Source organism: Equus quagga, chromosome 13 (assembly GCF_021613505.1).
Source record: "Equus quagga isolate Etosha38 chromosome 13, UCLA_HA_Equagga_1.0, whole genome shotgun sequence".
NCBI lineage: Eukaryota > Metazoa > Chordata > Mammalia > Perissodactyla > Equidae > Equus > Equus quagga.
In genome coordinates, this window is record NC_060279.1 from 43,942,399 (window position 1) to 43,965,691 (window position 23,293).

At 36.4% G+C, this 23,293-nt stretch overlaps 1 pseudogene; it reads right to left on the reverse strand.

Moving 5' to 3' along the window:
• Positions 1-14,376: 14,376 nt before the first annotated feature.
• On the reverse strand, positions 14,377-15,335 carry LOC124250192 (olfactory receptor 1052-like; annotated as a pseudogene).
• Between the last annotated feature and the right edge of the window lie 7,958 nt (positions 15,336-23,293).

Sequence of the window (23,293 nt, forward strand, 5' to 3'; positions counted from 1 at the left end):
TTATAACTATAAAAGGATCAGTTCATCAAGAAGACACAATAATCATAAATGTGTAAAAGCATCTATTAACATAACTTTAAAATACCTAAAGTAAATATTGACAAAAGAAAAGGTGGACAAACTCATAGTCATCATTGGAGACTTTAACACTTCCCTCTCATAGAAAATTATAAAATAAGTAGACAAAAATTCAGTAAAGATATAGAATACTTAAACAACACAATTAATCACCTTGACATAATTACCACTTACAGAACATTATATCCAATAATTTCAGAATAAACATACTTGTTGAATACATATGGAATATTCACCAAAGTAGATGCTGGGCTACCAAGCAAGTTTCAATAAATTTAAAAGGATTGAAATGATATGGAGTATATTTTCTGGTAACGATGAAATTGAATTAGAAATTAATAACAAAACAACGTGACAAATCCCCAAATATTTTGAAATTAAGCAAACATTTTAGAAAAACTTATGGGTTAAAGAAGTCATAAGGAAAATAAAAAATATTTTGAATGTAATGACAATGAAAACACGACTAATCAAAAAATTTTAAGTGTAGATAAAGCAATGCTTATGGAGAAATTTATAGCTTTTAATGCCTATATTAGAAAATAAATGTTTAAAATAAATGATTAAGACTCTCACCCCTATTGGGTAAGGGTATTTCTAACTCATTGGTTAGAAATAGAAGATAAAATTAAACGCAAATGAAATAGAAAAAAATTATAAAGACCTCAAATTAATAAAATAGAAAACAGACTATACAAACAAATCAACAAAGCTAAAAATTGGTTCTTTGAAAAGTTTAATGAAATTGATACACCCCTAGCAAGACTGATTAAAGAAATCAAAGAGAAAATACAAATTACCAAAAGCAGGGATGAAAAAGGGGACACCATTATAGATCCTACAAACATTAAAGAGATAATAAAATATTAAGAACAACTTTATTCCACTAAATTTGACAACTTAGACAAAACGGACAAATTCCTTGAAAAACACAACTTTGAAAAATGGAAGAAGTAATTGACACAAGAAGAAGCAGAAGATTTGAGTGGTACTATATCTATTGATAGAAATTTAATCTGCAAATAAAAACTTTTCCAAAAAGAAACTCAAGGCCCAGATGGTTTCATGGTGAATTCCACCAAACATTTTAGGACGAAATATTACAGTATTACGAAAACCCTTCAGAGAATAGAAAAAGGAGGATACTTTCCAGCTTGTTTCATGATAACAGCATAATCCTGACACTACAACATGATAAGGTCTTTACAAGAAAATTACAAGCTAATGTCCCTTGTAAACATAGACACAAAAATTCTGAACAAAATAATATCAAATCAAATCCAATGATACTTAAAAAGGAAAATATACCATGACCATTATGGTTTATCCCAGGAATGTAAGGTTGTTTTACCACTTAAAAATTAATCATTGAGGGGCTAGCCCCGTGGCCAACTGGTTAAGTTAGCACGCTCTGCTTCAGTGGCCCAGGGTTTCACCAGTTCGAATCCTGGGTGTGGACATGGCACTCCTCATCAAGCCATGCTGAGGTGGCATCCCAGATGCCACAGCTAGAAGGACCCACAAGTAAAAATGCACAACTATGTACTAGGGGGCTTTGGGGAGAAAAAGGAAAAAATAAAATCTTTAAAAAAATATTTAAGAAAAGTTAATCATGGACATCCTCATATTAATAGAATAAGAAAAAATATGAAAATCTCAGTAAGTGCAGAAAAAGCATTTGACAAAATTCAACACCCATTCATAATAAAAAAAAATCCAACGGACAGGGAATAAATCAAAACTTCCTCAATCTGGTAAAGTCTGTCTATAAAAAACCTATAGCTAATATCATACTTAGTGGCGACACACTCTGTGTAACATAAAACAAAAGGGTGTCCATTCTCACCATTGCTCTTCAATAAAAACTAGAAATACTCAATATAAATAGGAAATAAACAGTATGCCTATCAACAGAAAATGGATACAAAAGTGTGTTATATTCATACAATGGAATACAGATACATGTATAAATATTGATGAACCTAAAATACATTTTTTTAAAATGAAGGAAGAATGACATAAAAGGATTTGTACTGTAGTTTTCATTTGAAAGAAATTCAAAAACAGGCAAAACTAATCTATGATGATAAAGTGAGCATAGTAGTTACCGTGGGATGACACTAATGGGAAAGGAGCACGAAGGAATTTTCTGAGGTGATGGAAATGTTCTATATCTTGATCTGGGTAGTGGTTACATGGCTGCGTATATATGTTAAAATTCATCAGCCTGTACACTTAAGATTTGTGCATTTTATTGTATGTGAAATATAGTTCACTTTTTAAAATTAAAATAGGAAAAAGATAAAAGCAGGAGGCATTATTCATGCAATTTTCATTTCAGGATTGGTCAGACCTAAGTTGAACCAATCACTAAGAACTCCTGAATGTTTTTCCCCATTTTCACATTTTTCTACTTCCTCTCTACCAAAATTACAGCTCAGCACCTTATCACCTTTCATCTAGACCTTTGTAACTACCTTCAAATTGTTTCTCTGCCTAGAGTCTTGACCCTTCAGGCATATAAAAAATAATGATTAATGATTCACAATGATTAACTCACTCTCCTCATAGTGATGAATTTGGAGTGAAGTTGGTTGGTAGTCCCATGGGCCCTACACCACAGATGAAAAGTCATGCTCACAATATGTGTGTGTGTGTGTGTGTTTTGTTGGGGGAGGTGCCATGTGTGAGAACACTGTCACGTAAGCAAAAGGATGGCAGGCTGGCATCCCAGGCAATGTTGGTGGCAGGACTCTCAAGTGAAGTAGCACGAGTCTGTCCAGCCAAAGGCAAGCAAACTCAAGGGACGTGTGTTGTCCTCATGTTTATAGGAGGAAGGACTCAGGTCTCTGGGACACTAGTGAACATTCTTGAGGATTGTGTTGCTACTAGGAAGTAGCAACAAGGAAGCCTGCAGGGTTCTGAGCTTTGCTGGCAGCCCCCTCACCCACAGCGGCACCCCTGATCCCTGGAGGTTCCTGTTAGTGGCAGAGCGCTGGTAGACCGACCCTGGCTGGCTGCTGTCAAACTCCATCATTAATTCTAAACAGCCTAGTGATTTTCACTTAAAGCACAACCTCATTAGCTACTCCAGAGGAGGTGCTGGGGAAGCAGCTGTCTTTAGGGAATGGGACTGGCATGTGGAGGCTGCATCAGACCTGCCCTCTGAGCAAGCTCCTTAGAAAATTGAAGAACCCTCCAACCAGGGTCTCACAAAATACCCTCTCTCCCCTCATGGGGCAGCAGGGAGTCCAGATGTCTGGGCTTTGGTGTTAGTTAGAATGGGCAGGAATGGTTGCAGAGTATCAACAATGGCTCATAGACTACATTCAAGGTGAGGGCAGACTGGAAGCGGAGGACATCTATAGGGTAATAGCTTGGGTTTTAGAAAATTGTCAGCTTGAGAAACTGATAAAAATCTATAGATCCAGAAAATGCATGTGTGCCCCTGCACAGAATTTTCCATGTAATTCCAATGGGGTCATATGATTATGAGACCCATCCCCAGAGTCTCTTATAGTCTATGAACCTATGGTTAAAACACCTGTGTTTAGTCCAAGAGAGTAGTTTGAGAACTAAAATCAGATCAACTGAAATGGTCTGTAACTGAAGACATAGAGTGTTGTAGGTTGGAGAAAATCTATGAAGCAATAGTTCACAGAGAAGGAGCCATGTTTGAAGCACTTTGAAGTTGATAAGTGATGAGAATACTAAATTAGTTTGCACAGCCTGGAATCATTAATTAAAACAGGAAATAAATGATGTGTAGCAGGTATGGGAAGAGGAGATAGTGGATTAGATTTGAGTAACGTTGAGTGTTAGATACCTGTGGGATATCCATATGGAAATGCTCAATAGGCAGTTGAAAGTAAAGGATTTATCCTCAGGAGACAGGCTAAATCTGTTTAGAAATGGATTTGGGAGTATTGTCTTGAAGGTGGCTGTTGAATCCATAGGTATGCATAAAATCAACCAAAAAGAATAGAGTGAGAAGAGAAGAAGGCTAAGATGGGACTTTCGTGATCCTCAAAGTTCACAGGGAGTATGGTGGAAGATGTATCCAAGAAGGATGTTTACCCATACTCACCACCGTCTCTAGGTTAGCTGTAGGCATCACTTCACAGTAAAACAACGTTACAGTTGGACTGGCAGTCCATATGTCCACTTAGAAAATTTTTTTTTTTGAGGAAGATTAGCCCTGAGCTAACTACTGCCAGTCCTGCTCTTTTTTGCCGAGGAAGCCTGGCCCTGAGCTAACATCCGTGCCCATCTTCCTCTACTTTTTATATGTGGGACGCCTACCAGAGCATGGCATGCCAAGTGGTGCCATGTCCACACCCAGGATCCGAACTGGTGAACCCTGGGCCGTCGAGAAGCAGAACGTGCGAACTTAACCACTGTGCCACTGGGCCGGCCCCCCACTTAGAAAATTTTTGTGTAACGTGTGTGTACTATTCTTTGTCTTCTCTATTAACTGCAAGGATGTATTTAAATTCATTAAAAATAATGACACATTCTCTTAACTGTTGATATCAAAACAGTAGACAACCCCTTTTATAGGTAGATATTTAGGTAAATTCATAGAAAAAAAATGAAATCCTTCATGAAAGTTGGTCTCACAAAGAGAAACTCATGCATGATCTGTGAATAACTAAATTGTAAAAGTGAATTTTAAATGTTTAAATATGAATTTTTTAAAAATATGGTTTCTGAAGTTGCATGCACTGCTTATTTTAAATGTTTTAAAATATGAAGTCCATCCCTGAGAAACATATTCATGGGGCACAATATATACATGCAGTGGAATCAGAACCATAATAAAATGTTTTTCTTGGTCTGACTGACTAGTCCGATTTTTTCATGGGCCAGGAGGATGTGATGAAAGTAATATCTATTTTATTTTTCCTATTCCTGATGCTCATGCTGTTTGTATAGGGCAACAATGGTGAGTCCTTATCATCAACACCATCATCAAAATCTATCATAAACAAGCACCACTTATACACAACAGTTTATGTGATACCCTGGACTTTTGCCTCTTGGCATTTGCGTATCAATAAACAATTTCAATCTCAAACCCTCTGCTTTATGGTAATGACCTTTCTCTCCACTGTTTAGTGAGGATAGATTTTATAGATAAATAGATTGAGGATGAGTTTTTTTTATGCTAGACAAAAATGCCTAGCTTGAAAGAAATCTTGTTGAATTTAGTTTAAAACATGTATATTTTTCTTTAAAGATTAAAATAAGTTCAGTATAACCCATCCAATCAAAAAATAAAACAAAACTCAATGAGCTACATTGAAAAGAAGCAACATTTTTACATACCTGAATTCAACTAGGATTTTCCAAACAAAGTAGTGAGTAGAGACGCACATTAGATAATAGTAGCTAACACTTATGAAATGTTTTGTGGACTGACCTTAGAGGTTTATATCCTTCAAGAAACAAAAGGGGCATAATATAAACCTGGGTAATTGGTGTAATTGTGAAAACCCTTAGAGCAGAAGGAAAACATCTATTCATATTTAGTTCCAGTAATGCAAAGCAATGATTAAAATTTTAAATATCAGTTTCATGTTGCCTAGTAAATTGCCCTTCTACTTAAAGCACAAACACACACACACACAACGATTAATAAGAGCATTCAGGATAATTTTTCTAAAAGAAAGTCCAGAAGATTTGAAGTATCTGTGGCAAACTTAATTTATTGCTGTGGAATGTAAGATATTTTCACTTTGCTCTGATTTCTATTTGTACCCATCCCTATCATATGGGCATATAGGAACAGATGAAATATTCAGAACTCATCAAATAGTTAAGAAGTTTTGTTTTTTTAAAAAAATTATTTTATTGAGGTCATATTGGTTTATAACATTGTGTAATTTCAGGTTTACGATTATATATCTGTTTCTGTATGGACTGCATCGTGCTCACCGCCAATAGTCTAGTTCTTACCTGTCACCATATATATGTGCATTCAAGTCTTTAATCCATTTTGAGTTAATTTTTGTGTATGGTATAAGATAATGTTCTACTTTCATTCTTTTGCATGTGGCTGTCCAGTTTTCCTAACACCATTTCTTGAAGAGACTTTCCTTTCTCCACTGTATGTTCTTGGCTCCTTTGTCAAAAATTAGCTGTCCATAGACGTGTAGTTTTATTTCTGGGCTTTCAATTCTGTTCCATTGATCAATGTGTCTGTTTTTTGTGCCAGTACCATGATGTTTTGATTACTATTGCTTTGTAGTATATTTTGAAGTCAGGGATTGTGATGCCTCCAGCTTTGTTCTTTTTTCTCAGGATTTCTTTGGCTATTATTGGTCATTTGTTGTTCCATATAAATTTTAGGATTCTTTGTTATATTTCTGTGAAGAATGTCATTGGGATTCTGATTGGGATTGCACTGAATCTGTAGATTGCTTTAGGTAATACGGACATTTTAACTATGTTTATTATTCCAATTCATAACCATGGAATATCTTTCCATTTATTTATGTCTTCTTTGATGTCTTTCAATGATGTCTTATAGTTTTCAGTGTATAGGTCTTTCACCTCCTTGGTTAAGCTTATTCCTAGATATCGTATTCTTTTTGTTGCCATTGTAAGTGGAATTGTATTCTTGACTTCTCTTTCTGCTAGTTCATTATTAGTATATAGAAATGCAACTGATTTTTGTAAGTTCATTTTGTACCCTACAACTTTACTCTAGTTGTTGATTATTTCTAATAGTTTTCTGGTGGATTCTTTAGGGTTTTCTATATATAGAATCATGTCATCTGAAAACAGTCAAAGTTTTACTTCTTCCTTTCCAATTTGGATACTTTTATTTTTCTTGCCTAATTGCTCTGGCCTAAACCTCTAGTACTGTGTTGAATAGCAGCGGGGAGAGTGGGCACCCTTGTCTTGTTCTTGTTCTCAGATGGATAGCTTTCAGGTTTTCACCATTAAACATGATGTTGGCTGTGGGTTTGTCATATATGGCCTTTATTATGTTGAGGCACTTTCCTTCTCTACCATTTTATTGAGACTTTTCATCATAAATGGGCGTTGGATCTTGTCAAACGCTTTCTCTGAATCTATTGAGATGATCTTGTAGTTTTTATTCCTCATTTTGTTACTGTGGTGTATCACATGGATTGATCTGTGGATATTGAACATCCCTATGTCTCAGGTATAAATCCCACTTGAACATGGTACATGATCCTTTTAATGTATTGCTGTATTTGATTTGCCAATATTTTGTTGAGTATTTTTGCATCTATGTTCGTCGGTGATGTTAGCCTGTAATTTTCTGTTTTTGTGCTGTCGTTGTCTGGTTTTGGGTAATGTTGGTCTCATAGAATGAGTTAGGAAGCAGAGAGGCCATCGGGTCTTGGACTTTGGTGTTTTGGGAGGTTTTTGATTACTGTTTCAATCTCTTTATTTGTGATTGGTCTATTCATATTCTCTATTTCTTCTTGATTCAGTTTTATGAGGTTGTATGAGTCTAAGAATTCATCCATTTCTTCTAGGTTATCCAATTTGTTATCATATCATTTTTCATAGTATTCTCTTCAAATCCTTTGTATTTCTGTAGTATTCATTATAATTTCTTCTCTTTCATTTTTGATTTTATTTATTTGAGCCTTATCTCTTTTTTTTCTTTGTGAGTCGATTTTGTTTACCTTCTCAAAGAACCAGCTCTTAGTTTCATTGATCCTTCATATTTTTTTCACCTCTATTTCATTTATTTCTTCTCTAATGTTTATTAATTCCCTCCTTCTGATGACTCTTGTCTTTGTTCTTCTTTTTCTAGTTCCGTTAGGTGTAGTTTAAGATTACTTATTTGAGATTTTTCTTTTTGTTGAAGTAGGCCTGTATTGCTATGAATTTCCCTCTTAGTACTGCTTTTGTTGCATCACATAAGACATGGTATGTTGTTTTCATTTTCATTTGTCTACAGGTTTTTTTTTTAATTTCTCCTTTGATTTCTTCATTATCCACTGGGCTGCTCAGAAGCATGTTGTTTAGTCTCCACATATTTGTGCCTTTCCTAGCTTTTTTCTTGTAGTTGATTTCTAGTTTCATAGCATCGTGGTTGGAAAAAAATGCTTGATATGATTTCAATCTTCTTAAATTTATTGAGGCTTGCCTTGTTTCCCAAGATATGGTCTATCTTTGAGAATGTCCAATGTGCACTTGAGAAGATGTATTCTGCTGTTTTTGCATGGAATGTTCTCTATATATCTAATAAGTCTATCTGGTCTCACGTTTCATTTAACTTCACTGTTTCCTCGTTGACTTTCTGTCTGGATGATCTATCCATTGATGTAACTGGGGTGTTGAGGTCCCCTACTATTATTATGTTGCTGTTAATTTCTCCCTTTAGGTCTGTTAATAGTTGTTTTATATATTTTGGTGCTTCTGTGTTAGGTGTGTATATATTCATAAGTGTTACATCCTCTTGGTGGGATGTCTCTTTGTCATTATATACTGCTCATCTTTGTCTCTCACTGTCTTTTTTATCCTGAAGTCTGCTTTGTCTGAAGTAAGTATGGCAATACTTGCTTTCTTTTGATTGCCATTTTTTTGGAGTATTTCTTCCAACATTTACATCTGAGCCTATGTTTGTCTTTAGAGCTGAGATCTGTTTCCTGGAGGCAGCATATTGTTGGGTCTTATTTTTTAATCCATCCAGCCACTCTGTGTCTTTTGATTGGTAAATTCAATCCATTTACATTTAGAGTGATTATTGATATATGAGAGCTTAATACAGCCATTTGTCTCTTGTTTTATGAGTGTTCTATATTTCCATTGTTTCTCTTCCCTTGTATTTCTGACTGCCATTTCAGTTTGGTGCTTTTTTGTGATGGTCTTCTCTTTATTTATGATTTATTATTTCTCTTTATGATTTATGGCTCTACTCTGATTTTTCATTTAGTGGTTACCATGAGGTTTGTATAAAAGATCTCATAGATGAGCTGGTCCATTTTCTCATAGCCTCTTATCTCCATTAGCCTAAGCAGGTTCCATCCCATTCCTCTTCCTGTTCTGAGTTATTGTTGGCACAATTTTCTTTTTTGAGTTGTGAGTTTCTGACTAAATTGAAGTGTTTGTAATTTTTTTTGATGCTTTCTTTCTCTTTCTCTTTTATGTTATAAGTGTTTGCTAACCTGTTCTGACAGAGAGCTGCAATTTTCTGATTTTGTCTGTCTATTAATCTCTTTGCTCAAGGCTTTGTAAACCTCTGCCTTTTTGATACAGGTAGGAGGGCTTCCTTTATCATTTCCCATAAGGGAGGTCTTGTGGCGATGAACTCTCTCAGCTTTTGTTTATCTGGGAAAGTTTTTATTTCTCCACTGTATCACTGGATAGATTATTCTTGGCTGAAAGTTTTTGTTTCAGTATTTTGAATATATCATTCCATTCTCTCCTTGCCTATAAGGTTTCTGCTGAGAAATCTGCTGAAAGCCTGATAGGGATTCCTTTGTAGGTTATTTTCTTCTTCCTTGCTGCCCTAAATATTTTTTTCCTTGTCTTTGACTTTTGACAGTCTTAATATTATATGCTTTGGAGAAGTTCTTTTTGCATTGATGTACTTAGGAGTTTTATTGGCTTCATGTACTTACAAGTTCGGTTCCTTCCCCGGGTTTGGGAAGTTCTCTGGTATTATTTATTTGAAGAAACTCTCTGCTCCTTTCCCCCTCCCTGCACCCTCTCAAATACTATAATCCTTATGTTGCTTTTCCTAATTGATTTGGATATTTTTGGAAGAATTGCTTTACTTTTTAAAAACCTTAGTTCTCTTTCCTCCTCCACCTGAATCATTTCTTGATTTCTATCTTCTAGGTCACTAATTCTCTCCTCTACAAGGTCTGCTTTATTTTTTTATGGTTTCTAGATTATTTTTATCTCAATTGTGTTCATCATATCCAGAATTTCTGTATAGTTTTTTTAAGGGCTTCAATCTTTGATGAAAGACTATTTCTGCTCATTAATTTTATTCCTGAGCTCATTGAACTGTCTTTCTGAGTTTTCTTGTAACTCATTGAGTTTCTTTATGACAACTATTTTGAGTTCTCTGTCATTTAGATTGTAAGTTTCTGTAGACTTCAGGATTGGTTTCTGGAGGCTTGTCATTTTCCTTCTGCTCTGCAGTGCTACTGTAGCTCTCATTGTTTTTGGTGGATTGATCCTTTGCCAGCATATTTGTGCTAGTTTCAGGTCACAGATCCCACCTGCCACTGGTGGGTGGGGTGGGGGGAGGGAGCAGGAGCTATGTTTTCTGATCCTGCCCTATCTGCTGGCAGTTGTGTCAGTAGGGCTGTTCTGCATTTGTATGGGCTGGCTGCAGCTACTCAGAGGGTCACACATGCACAAGCAGGGCCTCTGTGCTTGGCAGGCTGGTTGCCCTCATATTGGCAGGGCTACCACGCTCAGCAGGAGACCAACTGAGCTGCTGTGCTAGGTGGGAGGGGCACTTTTTTTCACATGGGCTGGCACTGTTGTCATGGGCAGTTCAGCTGAGCTGCTGCACTTGGTGGGCAGGGTGCCTTCATGGGGGCTGAGCTACCACTACTCAGTGGGGAACCTTCCTGTAGGTAGGGCTGCCACAGCATGGTGGGCAGTCCTGAGGGCCAGGCTACCACTCTGAAAGCATTTGCACATGGGCCAGGCCCCCAACTCCACTTACTGTCATGCCACTGCTGTGTGAGGATCCTTAACCTGAATCATTGCCTCTGGGGAGGGGGCGGGGTCCACTCACCTAGTTCCACTGCTTCCTGGGGATCCAGTCCACCCACCTGCAGATTTATGGCTGTGTGGATCTCTCAGGCATCCTGTGGTGCTGCATAGGGAATCCTCTGTTGGTTAATGAATGTCTGTTTAATTGTAACTTAGAGGGGAGAGACAAATGGAACAACTCACTCTGCCATGATGCTGATGTCACTCCTTAACCCAAATGTTTATCAACTGATGAATAGATAACTAAAATGTGGTAAACCCATGCAATGGAATATAATTTGGCATAGAAAAGAATGAAGTACTGATACATTCTACAATGATGGATGAAGCTTGAAAAGTACACCAAGGGAAAGAAGCTAGACACAAGAAGCCATATTTTGTATATTTTCACTTATGTTAAATGTCCAGTATAGGCAAATCTATAGAGATAGAAAGTAAATAATACTTGCCCAAGGTTGGATGTTTTTGGGGGAAATGAAGACAAAGAAGGCCTCTATACAATGATAAATGGGTCAATTCATCAAGAGGATATAATGATTGTAAATATATATATATCTCCCCAACATCAGAGTACCTAAATTTATAAAGCAAATTTTAACAGAACTGAAGGGAGAAATAGACAGTAAAACAATAATAGGAGGGGATTTCAATACCCCACTTTCAACAACAGATATATCATCCAACCTGAAAATCAATAAGGAAACAGCAAATTTGAACAACACTATAGACCAAATGGACCTAACAGACATATACATAAAATTCCATCCAATAGCAGCACATTCTTCTTAATTGCACATAGACAATTTTTCAGGAGAAATCACATGATAGGTCACAAAACAAGTCTTAGCAAATTTAAGAAGACTAAAATCATACCAAGTATCTTTTCTGACCACAATGCTATAAAACTAGAAATCAATAACAGGTGAAATATTTGAAAATTCATAAATATGGGGAAATTAAATAACACACTCCTGAATAACCAATGGGTTAAAGAAGAAATCAAAAGGGAAATAAAAGAAATGTCTTGAAACCAAAAGAATGGAAATACAGCATGCCATATATGACATGCCCTCAGCTAACAAAATACTCAACAATGAAAAAATGAAAGCCTTTCTTCTAAGATCAGTAATAAGACAGGATGCCCACTCTCACCACTTCTATTCAATATAGTACTGGAAGTCCTAGCCAGATCAGTTATGCGAGAAAAAGAAATAAAACTCATCCAAATTGGAAAGGAAGAAGTAAAATTAGATCTGTTTGCAGATGACATGATCTTTTTTGTTTTTTTTTTAAAGATTGGCACCTGAGCTAACAACTGTGGCCAATCTTTTTTTTTTTCCTGCTTTATCTCCCCAAATCCCCACTGGTACATAGTTGTATATCTTAGTTGCAGGTCCTTCTAGTTGTGGCATAGATGACATGATCTTATATATAGAAAACCCTAAAGACTCTACCAAAAAACTGTTAGAAAATAAACTCAGTGAAGTTGAAGTAGACAGATTTAGCATACAAAAATCAGTTGCATTTCTATACATTAATAATGAACCATCTGAAAAAGAAATTAAGAAAATAATCCCATTACAGCAGCATCACAAAAATACTTAGGAACAAATTTAACCAAGGAGGTGAAAGATCTGTACACTGAAAACCATATGACGTTGAAGAAAGAAATTGAAGAAGCAAAACTAAATGAAAATATATCCTGTGTTCACAGATTGGAAGAATTAAAATTGTCAAAATTTCCATAATACCCAAAGTGATCTACAGAGTCAATGCAATCCCTATCAAAATTCCAATGGCATTTTTCACAGAAATCGAAAAAACAATCCCAAAATTCATATGGAACCAAAAAAGACCACCATAGCCAAAGTAATCTTGAGCAAAAAGAGCAAAGCTGAGGGCATCACACTACCTGATTTCAAAATAGACTACAAATTAAAAGTAACCAAAATAGCATGGTTATACATAAAAACAGACATACAGACCAATGGAACAGAATAGAGACCCCAGAAATAAATCCATGCATTTATGGTCAATTGACCTTTGGCAAAGGTGCTAAGAACACAAAATTGGGAAAGGACAATCTCTTCAATAAATGATATTGGGAAAAATGATTATCCACATGCATAAGAATAAAATTGGACCCTTATCTCACTCCTATACAAAAATCAACTAAAATAATTAAAGACTTACATGTAAGGCTTGAAACTGTAAAACTACTAGAAGAAAACATAGGGAAAAATCTTCTTGACATTGGTCTAGGCAATCAATTTTTGGATATGACCTCAAAAGTACAGATAACAAAAGCAAAACAGACAAATGAGATTGCATCAAACTAAAAGCATTTATGCACAGCAAAGGAAACAATCGACATAGTGAAGAGAGAACCTTGGAAGAAAATATTTGTAAACCATACATCTGATTAGGGGGATAATATCCAAAATATACAAGGAACTCATGCAACTCAATAGCAAGAAAAGAAAAATCAATGAAAAAACAGGCAAAGAACCTGAATAGACATTTCTCAAAAAAGACAGACAAATGGCCAACATGAAAAGATGCTCAATATCACTATTCATCAGGGAAATGCACATCAAAATCACAATGAGATATCACCTCACACCTATTAGAATGGTTATTATCAAAAAGACAAAGGTAACAAGTGGTGTCGAGGATGTGGAGAAAAGGGAACCCTTGTGCACTGTTGGCGGGAATGTAAATTAGTACAGTCATTATGGAAAACAGTATGGAGGTTCCTGAAAAAAGTAAAAATAGAACTATTATATGATCTAGCAATCCCACTTCTGGGTCTATATCCCAAGGAAATGAAAACAGTCTTGGAGAGATATCTGCATGCCTATGTTGTTGCAACATTATTCACAATAGCCAAAATATGGAATCAACCTAAGTGGCCATTAATAAATGAAAAGATAAAGAAAATGTCATATATATATGTACAATGGAATATTTTCAGTCTCACAAAAAGAAGGAAATTTTGTCATTTGTGACAACACGGATGAATCTGGAGGACATTATCATAAATAAAATAAAACAGGCATAGAAAGATAAATACTGCATGATCTCACTTATATGTGGAATCTAAAAAAGTTGAATTCATAGAAGCAAATGGTAGAATGGTGGTTACTGGGAGCTGAGAGAGAGTGGGGAAAATGGGAGATGTTGGTCAAAGGGTATAAAGTTGCCGTTATGTAGGATGAATGTATGGAGACCTAATGTACAGTATGATGACTACAGTTAATAATACAGTACCAAATACTGGAAATATGCTAAGAGAGTAGATTTCAAGTGCTCTTATCACAAAGAAATTGGTAACTATATGAGGAGATGATATGTTAATTAGCTTGACTACAGTAGCCATTTCACTATGTATATCAAATTATCAGGTGTACACTTTAAATACATAAAATTTACTTAAAATCGTTTAAAAAGAATTAGCAAAAGTGGTATTTTAATAAAGTAACTAAAGAGTTATCATACAAATAAATGTGATCAACTGTTAAAAAAAAAGAGAGAGAGAAAGAAAAAAAATTCTCCAGAATGGAAAATATTGATCTATTCACTGATATTTCTAGACAGTCCACCTTCTCCAGCCAGGTTCCTCAGGGCACCCTGGGTTTCCTTGTTTCTCAGGCTGTAGATTATGTAGTTAAACATGGGAGATCACAACACAGAAGAGCACAGAGACCAGGATGTCCACATCCAGGTTGTAGCCTTCTCTGGATCTGTCATAGTTGAAGTTTGTCATTCCAAAGAAGACAACTACCATGGAGAGGTGGGTTGCACAGGAAGAGAAGGCCTTGCTCCTGTCCTGAGCAGAGGGAATCCTAAGAATGGCAGAGATGTTGAGTGTGTAGGACACTACAGTAAACAGACAGGGGCTCAGGCCAATGGCAGCACTGGCCACATGGAGCACAGACTGTTTGAGAAACGTATCTGAGCAGGAGAGCTCCAGGAAGAATGGGATGTCACAGAGAAAGTGCCTGATTTGGTTTTGCCCACATAAAGTGAGTGTGGCTGCCAGCACTGTGTGTGCCACAGAATTCTCTAGCCCACACAGCCAAGTTCCAGTCAACAAATACACACAGACCATAAGACTCACAAGGGGCAGGTATTGAAGAAGGTGGCAAATGGCTACATAGCAGTCATAAGTGACAGTAGACAACAAGACACCCTCAGTGCTAGCACAAGTCACAAAGACAAGCGACAAAGAAGATCTGAGAAATGGGTCTCTCATATGAGATAGTCTTCTTCTCCTGGAAGAACTTTACCAGCATGACCAGAATAGTGGTGGATGAGTAGCAGATGTCCAAGAAACTGAAGTTGTGGAGAAAATAATATATTGGAGTGTGGAGGGCAGGATTGACTCTGATCACTGTTAATATGAAAGCATTTCCCAGGAGAGTTATCAGATAAATGATCCAGAAGACCAGGGAGATTACCAGCCCTTGTAATTCAAGATGGTTGGAAAATCCTAGGAAGATGAATGCAGTGACCACAGTTTGATTTTCCATTTCTTTGAGTTCTTTGTCAATCTAAATGAAAATTAAGAAATAAAATAAAAATACAGTGAGATATAGTGACAAATGCTGGGAGAGCTGACTAACTTTTACTCATTCTTTATTTCATGAATTAGATGACATCTCTTCTAGAGTGTGTAGCTTGACACTCTGAGACTGGGATATGCATTCCCTCTCACTCCTGTGCTCCTTTGCTCCTTTGTTGACTTGTCATGTCTATTGCTATTACCTATTAGCTTGTTTAGCTCTCCTACTAGTTGACAAAGTTTATTAGGCAAGGAACTCATCTCTCTCTTTCATCCACATCTACTCTCTTTAATCCATATGTAAAATTTTTTTTGGAAGGAAATTCAGTCTTCAGCATGGACATTGAAAAACAGCAGTTGATGAATTAAACTAGAAGCCCAATATTTTTTCTCCAGCTTCGTTTTTCCCTGGGAAGAAGTCAAAATACCAAATTCTAATTTACCGAGAATGAAGTAGCCTCTATGTCCTTTTCCCACTAGTGTTACTCATGTGAATATGTTACATTTTATGGCAGAAAAGAATTCACAGATGTAACAAGTTTGTTAATCACATGACTTTGAAGTACAGAGATTATCCTGGATTAGTCAAATGGACCTAATCTAACCACACGAGCCCTTAAAAGCAGAGCAGAAGATGAAGTCAGAGATTTGAATCAGAAGTAGGATTCCACATGTCATTGTTGGCCTGAAGATGAAGGGGGGCGCATGTTAAGGAAAAGGTAGCGTTGGTCCTAAAACGGCAAGAAGCTAACTTTTGCTAACAACTTGAATAAATGTGGAAGTGGAATCTTCCCCAGAGTCTCTAGATAAGAACCTAGTCCAGCCGACACACCTTGATTTTAGCTTCAGCCATGCTCATGCGGTGCCTGTACTTCTGTGAGGCAGAGGACCCAGTTGAGCCACGTTATGCCAGGACTCCTGACCCACAGAACTGTGAGATAATAAGCGAGTGTTTAAACCACTAAGTTTGTTGTAATTCATATAGCATCTCACTTGCTATATGAATCTTCTGATTATCTGGGATTATAATTAGACAGACCACCAATCTAGAAGCCTGAGAAGTGATTTCGTCCAAATATGCTTCCAAATCTGTGACCATCTCTCCTTTGTCTGCTCTCTTTTTCATGCTGCCTATGGCTAGTTCTACCTCTCAGAGAATAGATAAAAGGAATACAAAGGAAAAAGTCAAATTGATACTGTTTGGTTTCCTAGTCAGTAGCTCCAGGAAAAGGTTGGGAGAAAGACAAATTTGGAACTGTTGGGTGGGATGATATTTCTGGATTATTTTAGAATGTTAATTAGTGTCTTTCCATTCTGCTTTGTCATGAACAACAAATGTATGCTAGGCTGTGACATAACAATCACAGGTTCTAAGAAACATGAGAATTCCTTAACTTGCATCTGAGGTTATTTCCTTAGCGGATTGTTTTTAAATGAAGTTGTGTGTGTCTTGATGTTGCCTTTTTCTGTAGCAACTGTTAAGCTGTCTCTTTTCCTTATTTTAAGCCAGTGGTCAGCAGCCAAATCAAAATAACTTATTTTCACAAATAAAGTTTTATTGCCATACAGCCACACCCACTCATTGATGAATCTTCCATGGCTGGCTGCTTTCCAGCTACAACAGCAGAATTGAGTAGTTGAGAAAGAGACTATGTGGCCCACAAAGCCTAAACTTTTTATTTTCAGTCCCATGACAGAAAACGTTTGCCAATCCCTGGTGTAAGCAATTGAATTTGGGACTTGGAAAACTTGAATTGAAATCATGGCTTTGTCACTTGTTAACCTCGACCTTGAGCAATTTACTTAGCTTCTATAAATCTCAGTTCATTCACATTTAAAATAGAATAATGTCTGGATTACAGAGGTTTTGTTAAGATTAAATTAAGTGGTGAATAACAGAACAGTGAACACAGTTAACCTACAACACATAGTAAGTCTCTCCATTATGCCACTGTCCCCATTTCAAGTTTCCCTTTAAAGATGTTATTTCCCCTCCATATTTTTCTGGATTGACTCAAATGATTCACTATTTGTGCTAAGAATACTGTTTTCTACTTGTTGACTTGGCTTCTCTAATTTTTTAATTCCATCATCTCTACCAGCTCCAATTTTAAGCAACTGGCTTGAAATTAAATTCACACATTTCTGTCTCATAAAACAAACACTTATGGTCCATCTTTACAGTTGTATTTGCATTTTTTTTTATAACTACATCTTCTGAATAGATTTTCACAAGAATCCTTTGAGAAAAGCAGGTAGATTTTATTATCGTGTTTTTTTATACAATTCCTATGAAATTGGAAATTTAAAAAGCCAAATATCATATGAGCCTTCAAATAACCCTACAAGTGTTTGATAAAATTAGACCTAAGGCCTCTAAACTTCCTTCTAACAATATTCTGTAACTCACAGTCAGAATCCTGAAAGTCATCTTTGGGCCTTTGTTTTCCTCATCCCTTGACCATATCTAATTCTTCAGCAAATCCTGTCAATTCTCTCCTTCAAAAGAAGGTGCCTATATGTGGATGCAGCCTTGACTTGTAGAATAATAATATAATAGTAACAACAATAGCAATAATAATAGCTAACATTTTCTGAACTTACCAGGTGCCAGGTATAGTTACTGTACTTCTACATACTTTACGTACATTAATTTCCTTTAATTCTTACAACACTTTTGAGAAGTATCATTATTATTCCCATTTTTCAGATGAACAAACTGAAGCTTGGAAAGGGTAGGTAAGGGGCTGGCCCGGTCGCCGAGTGGTTAAGTTTGCGCGCTCGACTGCAGGCGACCCAGTGTTTCGTTGGTTCGAGTCCTGGGCGCGGACATAGTACTGCTCATCAAACCACGTTGAGGCAGCATCCCACATGCCACAACTAGGAGGGCCCACAACGAAGAATATACAACTATGTACCGGGGAGCTTTGGGGAGAAAAAGGAAAAAAATAAAATCTTTAAAAAAAAAAAAGAAGAAAGGGTAGGTAAATGCTCAGTCATGTAATTAATGAAACCACATATTGGCAAAGATTTGGAGATCCGGAATAAATGTTCACCTCTACCATTAACTAGTCAAAGCATCTTCTTGTCTCTGGACGTTAATTTCCTCATCTGTAAAATAAGAGGGCGGGACCAGATGATTGATAACATTCCTTCCAGCTCTGACATTTTGTGGTGATATTTGGTATCTGCTTATTTCTCAGCCCCCAAGATGAAACCAATAACAGCAACAGTAAGAAAATCAGAAGTCTCCCAGGGATACAATTGTTTATTCCTCTGTCTTCATGAAGTATAAAGAGCAAGGATAAGGTGAAGATTTTAGACTATACACTGATATGGTAAATCAAATAATGGCCCCCCAAAGATATCCATGCCTTAACCCCTGGATCCTGTGAATATGTCATGTTACACAGAAAATGGACTTTGCAAATGTATTTAAGACTATGGACTTTAATATAGGGAGATTATCCCTGATTATCTGGGTTAGCCAAATCTAATCACTTGTGCCCTTAAAAGCAGACACATTTCTCCAGCTAGAATAAAAAAGAGATGCAGCAGAAGAGATGAAGCAAGAAGGAGCAGAATCAGAGAGATTCAAAGCATGAAGGACTCAATCTACCGTTGCTGTCTGAAAATGGTCACAAACTAGGGAATACAGGCAGCCTCTAGAAGCTAAGAATGACCTTTGGCTGACAGTTACATCCTATATCTCATGGAACTGAATTCTGCCAACAATTAAATAAGCCCAGAAAGGGATTCTCCCCTAGAATCTTGAGAAAGAAACAGTCCTGCTGACACTTTGATTTCAGTCTTTTGACACATTAAATCAAGGGACGAACTAAGGCATATAGTAGCTGGATTTTTGACCTACAGAACTATGAGGTAATAAATTTGTGCTGTTTTAAGCATCTAAGTTTGCGGTAATTTTTTATGGTCTCTCAGTTGGAGTACTCAAGATTTGTTTAGGCTTTATCATATACCTATGTTCACACACCTGAAATTGAATTCTAACTATACTCCCTACTTTTTAAGTTTCTGAACATTATGTCTGGATTGAAGGTTGATACTCAAATCTTATTTTTCAATTGAGATTTAATTGACATATAACATTATATTACTTTCAGGTATATAACACAATGATTTGATATTTGTATATATTGTGAAATGATCACCACAATAATTCTAGTTATCTATCACCACATATAATTACATATTTTCTATTCTTATGATGAGATCTTTTAAAATTTACTCTCTTAGCAAATTTCATATATACAGTACAGTATTATTAAGTATAGTCACCATGCTATATGTTATCCTCAGGACTTATTTATTTTATAACTGAAAGTCTGTAAGTTTGGCCACCTTCATCCATTTTTCCCACTCCCTAGCCCTAGCCTTTGGCAACCACCAATCTGTTCTCTGTATCTGTGAGTTTAGGGTTTTTGTTGTTGTTGTTTTTAAAGACTACATATAAGTGTGATCGTAAAGTATATGTCTTTCTCTTTCTGAATTATTTAACTTACCATAATGCCCTCCAGGTCCATCCTTGGGCCTCAAAATCATTCCTAATGGCAATATTTCCATTTTTTATGGCTAAATAATATCCCAAAATGGAATATTATATATATAATCCTTATATTGCTTTTCCTAATGTGATATATATATATTTATATATCTCACATTTTCTTGATTTCTCCATTGATCCAATGGTTGTTCAGTAGCATGTTGTTTAATCTCCACATATTTGTGCCTTTCCTAGCTTTTTCTTGTAGTTGATTTCTAGTTTCATAGCATTGTGGTTGGAAAAATGCTTGATATGATTCAACCTTCTTAAATTTATTGAGGCTTGCCTTGTTTCCCAGTATATGGTCTATCTTTGAGAATGTTCAACGTGTACTTGAGAAGAATGTGTATTCTGCTGTTTTGGATGGAATTTTCTATGTATATCTATTTCATCTAGTGTTTCATTTAAGGCCACTGTTTCCTTATTGACCTTCTGTCTGGATGATCTATCCATTGATGTAAGTGGGGTGTTGAGGTCCCCTATTATTGTGTTGCTGTTAATTTCTCCCTTTAGATCTGTTAATAGTCGTTTTATATACTTTGGTGCTCCTGCATTAGGTGATATGTGTTCATACGTGTTATGTCCTCTTGGTGGAATGTCCCTTTAACATTATGTACTGCCCCTCTTTGTGTCTTGTTGTCTTTTTTTATCTTGAAGTCTGCTGTATCTGATATAAGTATGGCTACACCTGCTTTCTTTTTTTTTGCCATTTGCTTGGAGTATCATCTTCAATCCCTTCACTCTGAGACTATATTTGTCTTTAGAGTTGAAATGTGTTTCCTGGAGGCAGTATAATTTTGGGTCTTCTTTTTTAGCCCATCCAGCTACTCTGTGTCTTTTGCTTGGAGAATTCGACCCATTTACCTTTAGAGTGATTATTGATAAATCAGGGTTTATTACTGCCATTTTATCTCTTGTTTTCTGGTTGTTCTATATTTCCATTGTTTCTTTTCCTTTGTAATTCTGACTACCATTTCAGTTTGGTAGTTTTCTGTGATAGTTTTCTCAGTTTAATCTTTATTTATTATTTGTGGCTCTGCTCTGATTTTTTGCTTAGTGGTTACCATGAGGGCTGTAGAAAAGAACTCACAGGTGAGATACTCCATTTTCTCATAGCCTCTTATCTCTATTAGCCTAAGCAGGTTCTATCCCTTTCCTCTTCCCCTTGTGAGTTATTATCATCACTAATTGTTCTTTTTTGTGTTGTGAGTTTGTGACTAAATTGATGTTTGCAATTATTTTTGATGCTTTCCTTCTCTTTCTCCTTTATGTTTTAATTAAGTGTTTGCTAACCTGTTCTGATAGAGAGCCATAATTTTCTGATTTTGCCTGTCTATTTATCTCTTTGCTCAAGGCTTTGTAAACCTTTGCCTTTTTGTTATGGGTAGTAGGGCTTTCTTCATCATTTCTTGTAAGGGAGGTCTCATGGCAATGAATCCCTCAGCTTTTGTTTATCTGGCAGAGCTTTTATTTCTCCATCATCTCTGAAGGATAATTTTGCTGGATAGAGAATTCTTGGGTTAAAGTTTCTGTCTTTCAGTATTTTGAGTATATCCTTCCATTCTCTCCTAGCCTGTAAGGTTTCTGCTGAGAAATCCACTGAAAGCCTGACAGAGGTTCCTTTTTAGGTTATTTTCTTCTGCCTTACTGCACTTAATATTTTTCCTTTGTCATTGACTTTTGACAGTTTTATTATTTTTTTATTGAGTTATTGATAGGTTACAATCTTGTGAAATTTCAGTTGTACATTAATGTTTGTCAGTCATGTTGTAGGTGCACCACTTCACCCTTTGTGCCCACCCCCCCCACCCCACCTTTCCCCTGGTATCCACTAAACTGTTCTTGGTCCATAGTTTTAAATTCCTCATATGAGTGGAGTCATACACAGATTATCTTTCTCTCACTGGCTTATTTCACTTAACATTATTCTCTCAAGGTCCATCCATGTTATTGCAAATGGAATGATTTTGTTCTGTTTTGCAGCTGAGTAGTATTCCATTGTATATATGTACCACATCTTCTTTATCCATTTGTCTGTTGATGGACACTTAGGTTGCTTCCACATCTTGGCTATTGTAAACAGTGCTGCAATAAACATTGGGGTGCACAGGACTTTTGGGATTGCTGACTTCAGGCTCTTTGGATAAATACCCAGTAGTGGGGTGGCTGGATCGTATGGTAGTTCTATTTTTAATTTTTTGAGGAATCTCCATACTGTTTTCCATAGTGGCTGCCCCAGTTTGCATTCCCACCAGCAGTGTATGAGGGTTCCTTTTTCTCCGCAACCTCTCCAACATTTGTTGCTATTACTTTTAGATATTTTTGTCATTCTAACGGGTGTAAGGTGATATCTTAGTGTAGTTTTGATTTGCATTTCCCTGATGATCAGCGACGATGAGCATCTTTTCATGTGCCTATTGGCCATCAGTATATCTTCTTTGGAGAAATGTCAGTTCATGTCTCCAGCCCATTTTTTGATTGGGTTGTTTGATGTTTTGTAGTTGAGTTGCGAGAGTTCTTTATATATTAAGGATATTAAGCCTTTGTCAGATATATGACTTGCAAATATTTTTTCCCAGTTAGTGGGTTGTTTTTTTGCTTCAATCCTGTTTTCATTTGCCTTGAAGAAGCTCTTTAATCTGATGAAGTCCCATTTGTTTATTCTTTCTATTGTTTCCCTTCTCTGAGAAGGCATGGTGTCCAAAAAGATCCTTTTAATACTGATGTCAAAGAGTGTACTGCCTACGTTTTCTTCCAGAAGCCTTATGGTTTCAGGTCTCACCTTTAGGTCTTTAATCCATTTTGAGTTTATTTTGGTGAATGGTGAAAAAGAATGGTCAATTTTCATTCTTTTACATGTGGCTTTCCAGTTTTCCCAGCACCATTTGTTGAAAAGACTTTCTTTTCTCCATTGTATGCCCTCAGCTCCTTTGTCAAAGATGAGCTGTCCATAGATGTGTGGTTTTATTTCTGGGCTTTCAACTCTGTTCCATTGATCTGTGCACCTGTTTTTGTACCAGTACCATGCTGTTTTGATTAGTGTAGCTTTGTAGTATGTTTTGAAGTCAGGGATTGTGATGCCTCCCATTTTGTTCTTTTTTCTCAGGATTGCTTTCGCAATTCGGGGTCTTTTGTTGCCCCATATGAATTTTAGGATTCTTTGTTCTAATTCTGTAAAGAATGTCATTGGGATTCTGATTGGGATGGCGTTGAATCTGTAGATTGCTTTAGGTAGAATGGACATTTTAATTATGTTTATTCTTCCAATCCATGTACATGGAATGTCTTTCCATCTCCTTATGTCGTCATCCAATTCTCTCAGAAAGGCCTTGTAATTTTCATTATATAGGTCCTTCACTTCC